Consider the following 12893-nt stretch of genomic DNA (forward strand, 5'->3'; position numbering starts at 1 on the left):
AAATTCATATATATTATTTTAGTGAGGGTATAATACCGTTACAAAGTCTTTGGAACGTTAAAGGGTCACTCAGAGGTATTATTAAACATGTTGACACAGTTAACCCCTGTAGTTTGTAATCTCTCACTTTCTTCCGCGTTTTGTTTTTATACGATCTATAATTTATTCGTTAGAAGGTTTAAGCATCATTTAGGGATACTATACAGTATATTTACCCTTGTTGACATTTATAACCCTCGAATTTATATACTTTCAAGGTTTGTCAAAATTAGTCCTTTATTTATTATAGATGCCACGTGTAAACAAATGACACGTGTTAACACATCATTGGACACAAAATTTCGAGGTGTTACATAAACTATCACATAATATCCACAAGATGATTAAATTGTCATCAAATACCATGACCATCACCCTTATGGATTTATATATCACATTTACCAATCCATTCTACTTTAGGTCATCAAACTGCCAATTGACATACATGGATACAATATCAAGTTCAATAAAACTCATTTAGGCATTTTATCAAACACTTGGTGGACATCACTTTTAGGCCATCGTATTTAGCTTAATTTTCCAACCAAAATCACCATGTATATTTCAACTCAACAAGTTCATACACTTTCTAGCGTCAACTTAACATAACTTTCAATTATCATAAGCTAATTCATCCTTTTGGCCAACATAATTCACGGGTTCAACTCTTATGTCAAAACCCACTTCTAGTCATTTAAGAATACTTATCAAAATCCACAAATTATTCAAGTAATTCACACATACAAGCAAGTATGATAATTATGAACATCTATTCATCATCAATTTCATCATACTAACAAAAATATTAAACTCAAGGTTACAACCTTCAAGTTCCTCCATATACTACTCATTACCAAAACATAAATTACTACATACCTTATGATCTCCAAGCTTAAATGATCACTAATTTATGTTTATGCATGTGATTTGATCCCAATTCACCTTTCAATTTGTTAGAACAAGATGAACTAGGGTTTTTCCCCTCTTTTCTTCTCCTGGTTCGTGTGTGTGTTTTTTGTGAACTTTGCTTTTTAATAAATTCAGTTTCAAATTGCCCCACTTTAGTCACTCATGTTTTGGCTTTGTTATAAAAGACCATCACTTAGTCAATTTACTAACACACGACAGGTTTTTAACTAGGTTAATATTTCTAGTTTCCTACTTCCCGTTAATTATCAACGAACATAATAATTCTATTTACTAAGTTCGGGGATGATACAACCCGACTTAGATTATGTGTCGATAGCCCGGACCTTTTATAAACCTTAATTATATAAAAAACATTTACTCGCTTTTATATAACATTAGGTTTATTTATTTAAATCCTAATGTTTACGAGTTAACTTTTGCCACTAACGGTATTTTACCCGCTCATGCCCAATTAATTTGGTTTAATTATCAAGTCCGTTTTTTGGGTGTTACATATAATCGATTTTCATATTTCATAATGTCTCTTTCATCCCATACTTTAAGAATTATCTTCGAGAGAAAGTATATAATCGGAAGATGGTTTTTTATAGGAATGTGAAAAAACATTTTAGACATCGGATTGTAAAATAAATGACTATGATTAAATGTGTGAAATTCAACAACTAAAAAAACGTCTGCGTTTTAAGAGGTATTATGCTTTCTCCAAGTGGAATAAATTCTCTCTCCTCAATTCACAATGGTAAAACCCATATTGTATTCGAAAACCTAGGTTGTAAAACGCAATTCACAATGGAAAAACCTAGATCGTAAAGCGCAATTCGAAAACCTAGATCATAAAACGCAATTCAAAAACCCAGATCATAAAACGTAATTCAAAAACCTAGATCGTAAAATGCAATGATTAACGAAATTCTTCAAATTTCTAACACAGATTGAGGCCACTTTCTTAGGATGAAACTGACAAACATGACCAAATCTCACAGACAATTTTGGCAATTTACTATTATTTTTATTTTCATTATTAAAAAAACTATTATATCGATTTTATTATATAATTCATAAATCAAATTGTCGGAATCGGTACCAACATTTTATCGCTCTAATGGATGCTGATTTGCTTCTCCACTATCATCGTATTCATCGCGTATCGAGTATACCCGTTAGTTTTTTTAAATATATAATTTTTTTAATATTTGGTATATAAACTAGATTAATTCAACCTGTGTAATACACGGGTTTAAAAATAGCTTTTTTATTATTTACTATACAAAAGTACATTTATTCATGTCACACCCCGATTTCCATACGTTTCACCGGTGGGCCCGGTGGGGGATTACCGTGACGTAGTTGGCAACAATATAGTCAAACCACACAATATTTAAATGCACAGCGGAAGCATAAAGATAGATATATTTCAACCATCAAATGTAATATCCAAGTATCACAAGTAGTCGAAATAATCCACAGGGGATCAAAATAAAATAGGAAATATAATGTTCAACAGATAATGGCATCCAGGCTTGCGAGACTCTAACGATGCTAAGGAGTGGCCAGCCTATTTCGTATAGAACCTGCATTTAATCTTTTTGGGGAAAATACTACAGTTTACACTGGTAAATACATTCAACCGACACTTTTGTAAAAGGTTTAATAAAATGATTTAAATGCACAAGGCACAAACTCTTTATAACGTGGGATAATTAATCAATTAAATCTTGTAAAAGAATTACATGTTCACTATGCGTTCAGTCGCCCGGGTCGTGCCAGGTTTAAGGTTAATAGACACACCACATGGCATAAAACCGTGGCGGGAAAACCAATGGTTATACCTTTATAATTATGGACACATTTTCGGGTGTACGCCTACACCTACGTGTCAAGGTCGTGGCCATTTCGTAAAATGCTGCCAAGTATATCTGGGACATGGTCATTAAGATCCCAAAGGCGTAAAGCCAACAAAACAAATTTTTAAATGGGTCTCATTGATAATACCCAACTACTAATGAATTAGGGTCAATTGCCCGACCAAGCGGTATTTTATATACCGTAACCCAAGCCCGTATAACGGAAAATAAGTTAAAAGTATTTACCTGAGCAAGTAATAACCTCAATAAACAAATGCAAGTATCTTTTACTGGTCTCCTATTCTGTAACGAAGGTTTATAACAACCTATTAGAATCCTAACGGGTCTTTAATTTAGCCTTAGCTTAGACCGGTCAGTTTCAAATGATAAATACGGTTTAATCGCATGAGAGGCGAAAACCGGGAATGGAATGTGGTTTGGACCCAACAAGTTTGAAGACTTGTTTTATGTGGGTAATATAAACACATTCTGGATTTTGAAGTAAAAACGATAAGGTTTGACCCGTTTCGGCTAGTTTATGTAAACTAGTTACATAAACCGAACCGTACGCGTAAAGGCGTATCGGGTAACCGTAAGAGTCCTACACAGGTTTCCTAAGTTAATATGCTTAAAAGAGGTTGTGGTATCAGTAAGATACCTTCCATTATGCCCATGACGAGTGTAATCCCAATATACGCCCCGTAGGGGTATTTCGGTCATTTTAAAGATTATAAAAGAGGTTTCCGAGTTCTACAAGAAATCTGAGTTTTCCGAACAGGTTATAAAGTTCAAAATACTTTATTTAATATTTAAAATCAGTAGCAACTGGATTTGGGTCAAAATACCATGTAGAACTCATTTTACGTCCGAAAAGGGTATATTCGGTATTTACCGAATCAATGCCATCACCGTAGGTTATGAGCAGGGTAAAAATAATTAAAAATCTTTAAAATTCTCAAAATATTATTTTACATCAGTTTGTAAAAGGTTTGGTGTCGAAATTTGGGTTTAGATAGGCTTTATGCTAATTGCGCCGTTTAATTACTAAAGTTTCCTTAATTGCGCTATTTAGCATAACTCCTATTTTAGACCTCGGATTGACATGAAATTTTATGGACATGCTTAGAAATCAGTAACTAAGGTTATTGTCCTTTCACATGTCCAAAATTCTCGTTTTAAAGTCAAAAGGGCGTTATGGTCAACATTTAAGCATATAACGGAAATGTGCGAACGACTCGGACAAACAACGAACCGGTCACAGAGGGTTATACCATCATGTAACCTGGTCCTAAGAGAGTCCTAAGGCATATCTAAATCATACCATAACAGGTCAGAACTGAAGTCAAAACAAAAGTCAAAGTTTTGCGACTTTCGTTTCCGAACCGGGTCAAAATAGTAAATGGTCGGATCAAACAAGCTTAGACCAGTTATAATACTCAACAGTGCTTCTGTCCGACTTTTCTGCATCTGGGGCATTGACGCGGCCCGCGTAAAGGTCCTCTTAACCTTTACGCGGCCCGCCAGAATCCTTCTGACAGAGCCCGTATCTTCTACTATCATCGCGGCCCGCGTAAAGTCCTTGCAACCTTTACGCGGCCGCCCTGAGACCTGTTTGCAAGATTTTTCAAATCTTTTCAATTATTACTGTTGGCCTTTGGCGATTCGAAGGGGTAACTTTGCACTTTGGGCCTCTTTTATTTACGTATAAGGGCCTCGTGACTTTTACCCGCGCCGTTAGGTCCTCGGTTAGTTTATTACTACCCGAAAAGTCTTAACTTTTATGTTGACGCTTTTAACCCCTCGCATACGAATTTGATCATAACTTTCTCGTTTTAAAACGGAACTTTGCGAAATTTATGTCGTATATTCTAGTGAGCGTAATTTACTATTACAAAGCCTCGAGTTTGTTAAAGGGTCACTCAGAGGTATAACTTAAACATGTTGACACATTTAACCCCTGTAGTTTGTAATCTCTCACTTTCTTCCACATTTCGTTCCGTACGATCCATGATTTATTCGTGTGAAGGTGCGAGCATCATTTAGGGTTACTGTACAGTATATTTATCCCTTGTTGACATTTTGAACCCTCGGTTTCACATACTTTCTATGTTTGTCAACTTTAGTCCTTATTTAGCATTTATTACCACGTGTAAACTTATGACACGTGTCAATACATTATAGGACGCAAAATTTCGAGGTGTTACATCCTCACCCCCTTAAAAGAAATCTCGACCTCGAGATTTATTGAAACAATTGAGGGTACTTTTCTTTCATCGTGGATTCTACTTCCCATGTGTACTCGGGACCTCTACGGGCATCCCATTTTACCTTCACAATCGGTATATACTTCTTGCGAAGTTTCTTAACCTATCGATCCTCGATCGACACAGGTTTTTCAACGAACTTTAAGCTCTCATCGATATGTACATCTGTATGCGGTATAACTAGTGATTCATCAGCGAAACACTTCTTCAGATTACAGATGTGGAACACATTGTGGATACCACTGAGCTCTTCCGGTAAGTTTAATTTATAGGCAACCGATCCGACACGTTCGATTACCTCGAAGGGTCCAATATATCTCGGGCTTAACTTGCCTTTCTTACCGAATCGCATCACCCCCTTCCAGGGTGATACCTTAAGCAATACCTTGTCGCCTACTTCGAAATTGAAAGGCTTACGCTTCAAATCTGCGTAGCTTTTCTGCCTATCTCGGGCAGCTTTCAGTCGATCGCGAATTTGGACAATCTTGTCCGTTGTTTCAAAAATTATATCAGGTCCTGTCATCTGGACATCTCCAACTTCTGCCCAACAAATGGGCGTTCTACACTTTCTACCATATAAGGCCTCAAAAGGCACAGCCTTAATGCTCGTATGGTAGCTATTGTTATATGAGAACTCGACTAATGGTAGGTGGTTATCCCAACTACCACCTAAGTCGATCGCACATGCACGAAGCATGTCTTCTAACGTTTGGATTGTACGCTCACTCTGTCCGTCTGTCTGAGGGTGTTAAGCCGTACTGAAGTTCAAACGTGTGCCCAAAGATTGTTGGAAACTTTTCCAAAAGTGTGACGTGTATCTGGTATCTCTATCAGAGATAATAGACACAGGCACGCCATGAAGGGCTACAATCTTATCTACAAACAACTGGGCTAACATATCGGAGCTACGAGTCTCCTTTATGGGTAGGAAATGTGCTGACTTGGTCAGTCTATCAACTATTACCCATATTGTATCGTTTCCCTTCTTTGTCCTTGGCAACTTGGTGATGAAATCCATCGTCACCATCTCCTATTTCCACTCGGGAAGTTCAGGCTGTTGCAGCAAGCCTGACGGCTTTTGATGTTCAGCTTTTACTTGCGCACAAGTCAAACACTTTGCTACATAGGTGGCTATAGACTTCTTCAAGCCTATCCACCAAAAGTTTGCCTTCAAGTCCTGGTACATTTTATCAGCTCCAGAATGAACGGAATATCGGGAACTGTGGGCTTCCTGAAGGATAGCGTCTCGAAGACCTCCGTACACAGGAACCCATATCCTTCCATTTAATCTCAGAATTCTGTCTTTGCCATAGGATAACTGTTCTTCAGTTACTCCTAGCTTTTCGTTAGGATAGTTAGCTTCTAACACAGCTTCCTTCTGTGCAGCTAACAATCGTTCATTCAGACTGTTCTTGATTTCAATGCTCTTTGCATTGATCCTTATCGGTTTTACTCTTTCCTTTCTGCTCAAGGCATCTGCGACTACGTTGGCCTTGCCTGGATGATATCTTATTTCACAGTCATAATCATTCAGAGTTTCCATCCAACGTCGTTGCCTCATATTCAAATCTTTCTGATTGAACAGGTGCTGGAGTCTTTTGTGATCAGAATAGATCACGAATTTAATGCCATACAAATAGGGCCTCCATAGTTTTAGTGCAAATACAACGGCACCCAACTCCAAGTCATGGGTGGTGTAATTCTTTTCATGCACCTTTAATTGTCGTGAAGCATAGGCAATCACCTTGCCCCTCTGCATAAGCACACAACCCATCCCGGTGTGCGATGCGTCACAATACACTACAAATTCTTCCATTCCGTCCGGCAATGTCAACACAGGAGCATTGCTTAGCTTCTGTTTAAGGATGTCAAACGCTTATTGCTGCTTAGGGCCCCAATTAAACTTTATATTTTTTCTAGTTAAAGAAGTTAGGGGTGCAACAATTCTTGAGAAATTTTCGATGAAGCGTCTGTAGTATCCTGCTAGACCTAGGAAACTGCGAATCTCTGTAGGCGTCTTCGGCTCCTGCCAATTCATGACGGCTTCAACCTTGGCGGGATCCACTTGGATACCACGCTCACTGACTACATGTCCAAGGAATTGAACTTCTCGTAGCCAAAATTCACATTTAGAGAATGTGGCATAAAGCTTTTCTTGATGAAGCAGTTTAAGAATACATCGAAGATGCTTCTCATGGTCAACTTGACTTTTTGAGTATATGAGGATGTCATCGATGAAGACAATGACAAATTTATCCAAATAAGGCTTACAAACGCGATTGATGAGATCCATGAATGCGGCAGGTGCATTAGTGAGCCCAAAAGGCATCACTAGGAATTCGAAATGACCATAACGAGTCCTAAATGCAGTCTTGTGCACATCTTCGTCCTTGACCTTCAATTGATGGTAGCCTGACCTTAGATCAATCTTGGAAAAGTAGCTTGCTCCTTGCAACTGATCGAACAGATCGTCGATCCTGGGCAAAGGATACCTATTCTTGATTGTAACCTTATTAAGCTCTCGGTAATCGATGCATAGACACATCGAACCATCTTTCTTTTTGACGAACAAGATTGGCGCTCCCCAAGGAGATGAACTGGGTCTAACAAAACCTTTGGCTAGCAGATCATCTAGCTGCGTCCTCAATTCTTTCATTTCCGTGGGTGCCAATCTATAAGGTGCTCTTGCAATAGGCGCGGCTCCTGTAATGATGTCGATACTGAATTCCACTTGCCTATCTGGTGGCAAACCAGGCAGTTCTTCCGGGAAAACTTCAGGATAGTCAGAGATGACTGGGATGTCTTCGATCTTGGGTTTCTCCTCACTAATAGTCACCTGTGCCATATAAATGACACATCCTTTCTTCAAACATCTGGATGCCTTTAGCATGGACACTTGCGCAGGCAATCCATGCGGAGTATCTCCCTGAATGGTAAGTGGTTCTCCAGACGAAGTCTTGATCACCACTTGTTTCTTGTTGCACACAATTTGGGCCTGGTTATGCGATAACCAATCCATACCCAATACTACGTCGAAACCAGCGAGTTTAAAGGGTAACAGGGATAAAGGAAATGAGTGATTCCTAATGGATATAACACATCCATCTAAGACAGTTGAGACTGTTTCCAAAGTCCCATCAGCTAACTCTACTTCAAAGTTCACATTCAAGGCTTTAACAGGCAATTTTAATAGCTCACAAAACTTATTATCCACGAAGGATTTATCTGCTCCAGAATCAAATAACACTCTTGCGAATACATCATTAATGAGAAACGTACCGGTTATGACGTTGTCGTTCTGGATAGCCTCTTGAATATTCATCTGAAAGACCCTGGCATTGGTCTTTTTCCCTTCTTCAGCCTTCTTTACCAGCTTCGGGCAGTTAGTCTTGATGTGCCCTTTTTCGTTGCAACTATAACAAGTTGCATCCTTGAGTTTCTTGCACTCAAGAGTCCTATGCTCAGAGGACTTGCAAATCCCACATGCCTTCGGCTGGGATTTCTGTTCATACCTGCACCTTCCGAAATGGTGCTTCTTGCAAACATTGCACTTGGGCCTATCGCCCGACTGTCGGTCATTCTTCTTGGTCTCCGATCCCTTCTTGTGGTCACGATTTCCCCGATGCTTCTTGATTGACCTACGTGAATCATTATCTTCATGTTTCCTCTTCTCAGTGTCAGCATTTCTCAGAGATCTCTGTCTCACTGTATCCAGTGTGAGAGACAGAGATATATCTGCCACGGATCTAAATGTAGCAGGCCTAGAAGCCTTCACGCTAGCTTTGATCTCCGGGGCCAGACCCCCAATGAAACGTGCGATCCGTTTAGGTTCCGGGGTCACAAGGTACGGAACCAATCTTGACAGGGTGTTGAAACTTGTGAGATAAGCCTGGCAGTCCAGGTTCTTCATGACCAGTGATAGGAAATCAGATTCTATCTTCTCGACCTCGTGTTGAGGGCAGTAGTTTTCTTTGATGAGAGCAATAAATTGCTCCCATGTCATGCTATACAAAGCAACCTTCCCAGAGGCTTGAACTAATGATCTCCACCACGCTAGGGCTTCACCCTTAAATGACTAGGATACAAACTTCACCACATCCTTCTCAGCACAACCACTTATGTCCACAACAATATCCATTTCGTCCAGCCAGGTCATGCAATCCACAGCGCCTTTTTCCCCAGTAAAATCTCAGGGCTTGCTGGAAACAAAATACTTATACGTGCAACCCTTGGCGCGAGGTGTATTATCGAACACTTTATTCTTAGGACGGATACTATTCTCGTTTGATGAGTACCGATCGTCGTCCTTCTTAGGCTTAGACTGGGTCGAGGGTGGTTTGATGTGATGTTCAGAATGGGTTCTTGGTTTAGAGTGTGGTGCAGATCGGGTCCTGCTTCGAGACTCCCTATACTCTTCATATTGCCGATCTAAGGCCGTCTTAACAGCGTCGTCTACTAAAGCTTTCAATTCAGTGCCCGTTATATTATATTGGGCGTTATCATTGTCATCCTCCTTTGATTGACTATTAACTCCATTTGGGTCAGCCATTGAGATCTTGCTCTGCTACAAGGAATATGACAAAATTTTATTTAGGAGTTTATTATGGAATTGTCTTTTATGGCAATTCATTAACCATGGTAAACACAGACCATATTTGGTTAATTTGTTACTCACTTCTATTTAGGATTTGAATATAACTTATCCTATTTACAAACAATATTGTTAGTGGCACAAAAGCCTAGTCACATGGACGTTTTATACATTATTAGCCAGGATTTCAGAGAATCAAGGCATGAAGGTTTGAACCATAGTTCTTTTACCTTTTCTGACAGGGAGTTATAGGCTACAACTATCTTTTGTCTTATATGACAATAAGTATGGCACGTAGGCACTACATCACTAATGGATGTTCGATAAGTAATCATCTCAATTGATGATTTTACACCCATGATTTATAAATCATTAATTTGGGTTTTGGAATCCTTTGAAGGATTCTTATATAAGAATGACGCGTGTGATTTTAACGAATCACATCTGCCAAGAATGTTAACATGTTTACAGAGGTTAACAGGAATCTGAATCTTTTACTCAGGTCTCACCATCTTGGCCGGATCTTATAATGACACCAGGCTAGGTCTCACCATTAAGATTCTTTATTTATTAACTGGTAGGCAGATTAATTTAAAAGGAATGATTTTTGATTTATTTATTTCATATAGTTATGCATATAGTGACAGAGATGAAATTTATAAATTTAACATTCCAGTATATATAAAAAGTTACACACTGCCCTAAACGGGACTTTTAAATAGACAAAATACCTACGCAGAGGTTTACAGAAAACAAGTCCACGCAGGGACCAAATACAAGGATAGATGTCCGCACAGGGACAAAAAGATAAGTCCACCCAGGGACTGAAAGGCAATGGTCCACGCAGGGACTAAACAAATAAATGTCCACACAGGGACTAAAACAATTAAATGTCCACACAGGGACTTGATTACAATAGGAAATACAATGGTACACCTAGAGACTAATGATCTCGCTTCTTCTTCCCCTTTAGCAGGTTTGCTAGGCCTTTGAGGAATCCACGATTGTTCTTACGTTCTTGCTCAAAGTCTCGTTCTACCCTATTTAAACGGTGGAGGATTTCTTCCTGCTCCGATGGGGAAAAACGTGGCTGCTGCGACGGTTGTTGAACCGGAGGTCTAGCAGGTGCTGGATACCCATGAGCTACGTATCCTAATCCCCAAGGATTTCCATAAGGTCCTTCGGGATGGAGGGCGTTGTAATTGGCCGCTACCAAGTACGGGTCGGCATCAGCATAATTATAGTGAGTGTGAGTTGGCAACTCAAACGGGTTATATGCAGTGGATCCGGCGTATGCTGGTATTGGGTTATCATAGCCGAAAGGTGGCGGAGGTGGTGCAACTGGTGCAGAATTCACCTCTGCAGGGTGACTCGAAGGTCCACCCATTTCTGGGTCTTCTGGCAGTGGCGGAAAATGACTGCCGCTGGAGTGTCGAGGGGTGTTGAAAGGAAAATCTCCTCTTCGTGCGGATATCCGCGCGCCTGATCTCCTACGCCTCGGCGGATCCGGAGGTGCTTTTTGCACTGGTGGCGGTGGAGGCGGTGGCGTAACTGCCACTAAACGCGAATCCTCGGAAGGATCCTGCTGCTGCTGCTGCTGGTGAGGTGAAGAATGTTGAGAGGGTGTAAAGTACCACTCGCACTGGTTAAACCTCGCCTGGTAACTGTCTGGACCCTGATAGGGTGTTCCATGAAAGGATGACCCATCAGAGATCTCTATAGGATAGTTGGGGGTACCTCTTGCAGGTTCAATGGGATCCGTGTCCTCGTCCATATCTACCGCATTGTCTTCGGAGAAGTGGTCCTCTGGTCCTAAAGGGTTAAAACCTACTGGTTCTTGGACATAATCAGCCGGGTTGAACTGGCCTTGGAAGAAAGGAGTGGGATCGCCATAAGAACGGTGCGAAACAGAACGCTGGAGAGGTATGAATGAAGGTTGAGGGTTACTGGGCTCGTTTTCTGAGTTCGGCCCAAAAGAGTGATGGTATGAAGGCGTCGAACTGTGTGAGGTAGACCGTCTAGCGGGCTCAAAGAGGTTCCTCCTACGCCTCTGAGGTTCTTCACTCCTTGTGCTGGAAGGAGCTCGCATTTGTGAAGGTCCGGCCTCGTGATCATTGTGAGTGGTGATCGGCCCTTTGCCTCTTCCTCCTCTTCTGATTGCTGGTGGCATATCTCCTGCTTAACAAATATTAATTCAACAACAACAATAAAAGACAAACTAGAACCACAATTCGAAGTTGTCCTATGTTCTTGTCTAGACTCGAGTATGTGCAATTGTGTCATTGAGATTAAACACATAAGGATAGTGTTTAATTCACTCAATGTTGGCTCTGATACCAACCTGTCACACCCCGATTTCGATACGTTTCACCGGTGGGCCCGGTGGGGGATTACCGTGACGTAGTTGGCAACAATATAGTCAAACCACACAATATTTAAATGCACAGCGGAAGCATAAAGATAGATATATTTCAACCATCAAATGTAATATCCAAGTATCACAAGTAGTCGAAATAATCCACAGGGGATCAAAATAAAATAGGAAATATAATGTTCAACAGATAGTGGCATCCAGGCTTGCGAGACTCTAACGATGCTAAGGAGTGGCCAGCATATTTCGTATAGAACCTGCATTTAATCTTTTTGGGGAAAATACGTCAGTTTACACTGGTAAATACATTCAACCGACACTTTTGTAAAAGGTTTAATAAAATTGATTTGAATGCACAAGGCACAAACTCTTTATAACTTGAGATAATTAATCAATTAAATCTTGTAAAAGAATTACATGTTCACTATGCGTTCAGTCGCCCGGGTCATGTCGGGTTTAAGGTTAATAGACACACCACATGGAATAAAACCGTGGCGGGAAAACCAACGGTTATACCTTTATAATTATGGACACATTGTCGGGTGTACGCCTACACCCGCGTGTCAAGGTCGTGGCCATTTCGTAAAATGCTGCCAAGGATATCCGGGACATGGTCATTAAGCTCCCAAAGGCGTAAAGCCAACAAAATAAATTTTTAAACGGGTCTCATTGATAATACCCAACTACTAATGAATTAGGGTCAATTGCCCGACCAAGCGGTATTTTATATACCGTAACCCAAGCCCGTATAACGGAAAATAAGTTAAAAGTATTTACCTGAGCAAGTAATAACCTCAATAAACAAATGCAAGTATCTTTTACTGGTCTCCTATTCTGGAACGAAGGTTTATAAC

Source organism: Helianthus annuus, chromosome 6 (genome assembly GCF_002127325.2).
Source record: "Helianthus annuus cultivar XRQ/B chromosome 6, HanXRQr2.0-SUNRISE, whole genome shotgun sequence".
Classification (NCBI taxonomy): domain Eukaryota; kingdom Viridiplantae; phylum Streptophyta; class Magnoliopsida; order Asterales; family Asteraceae; genus Helianthus; species Helianthus annuus.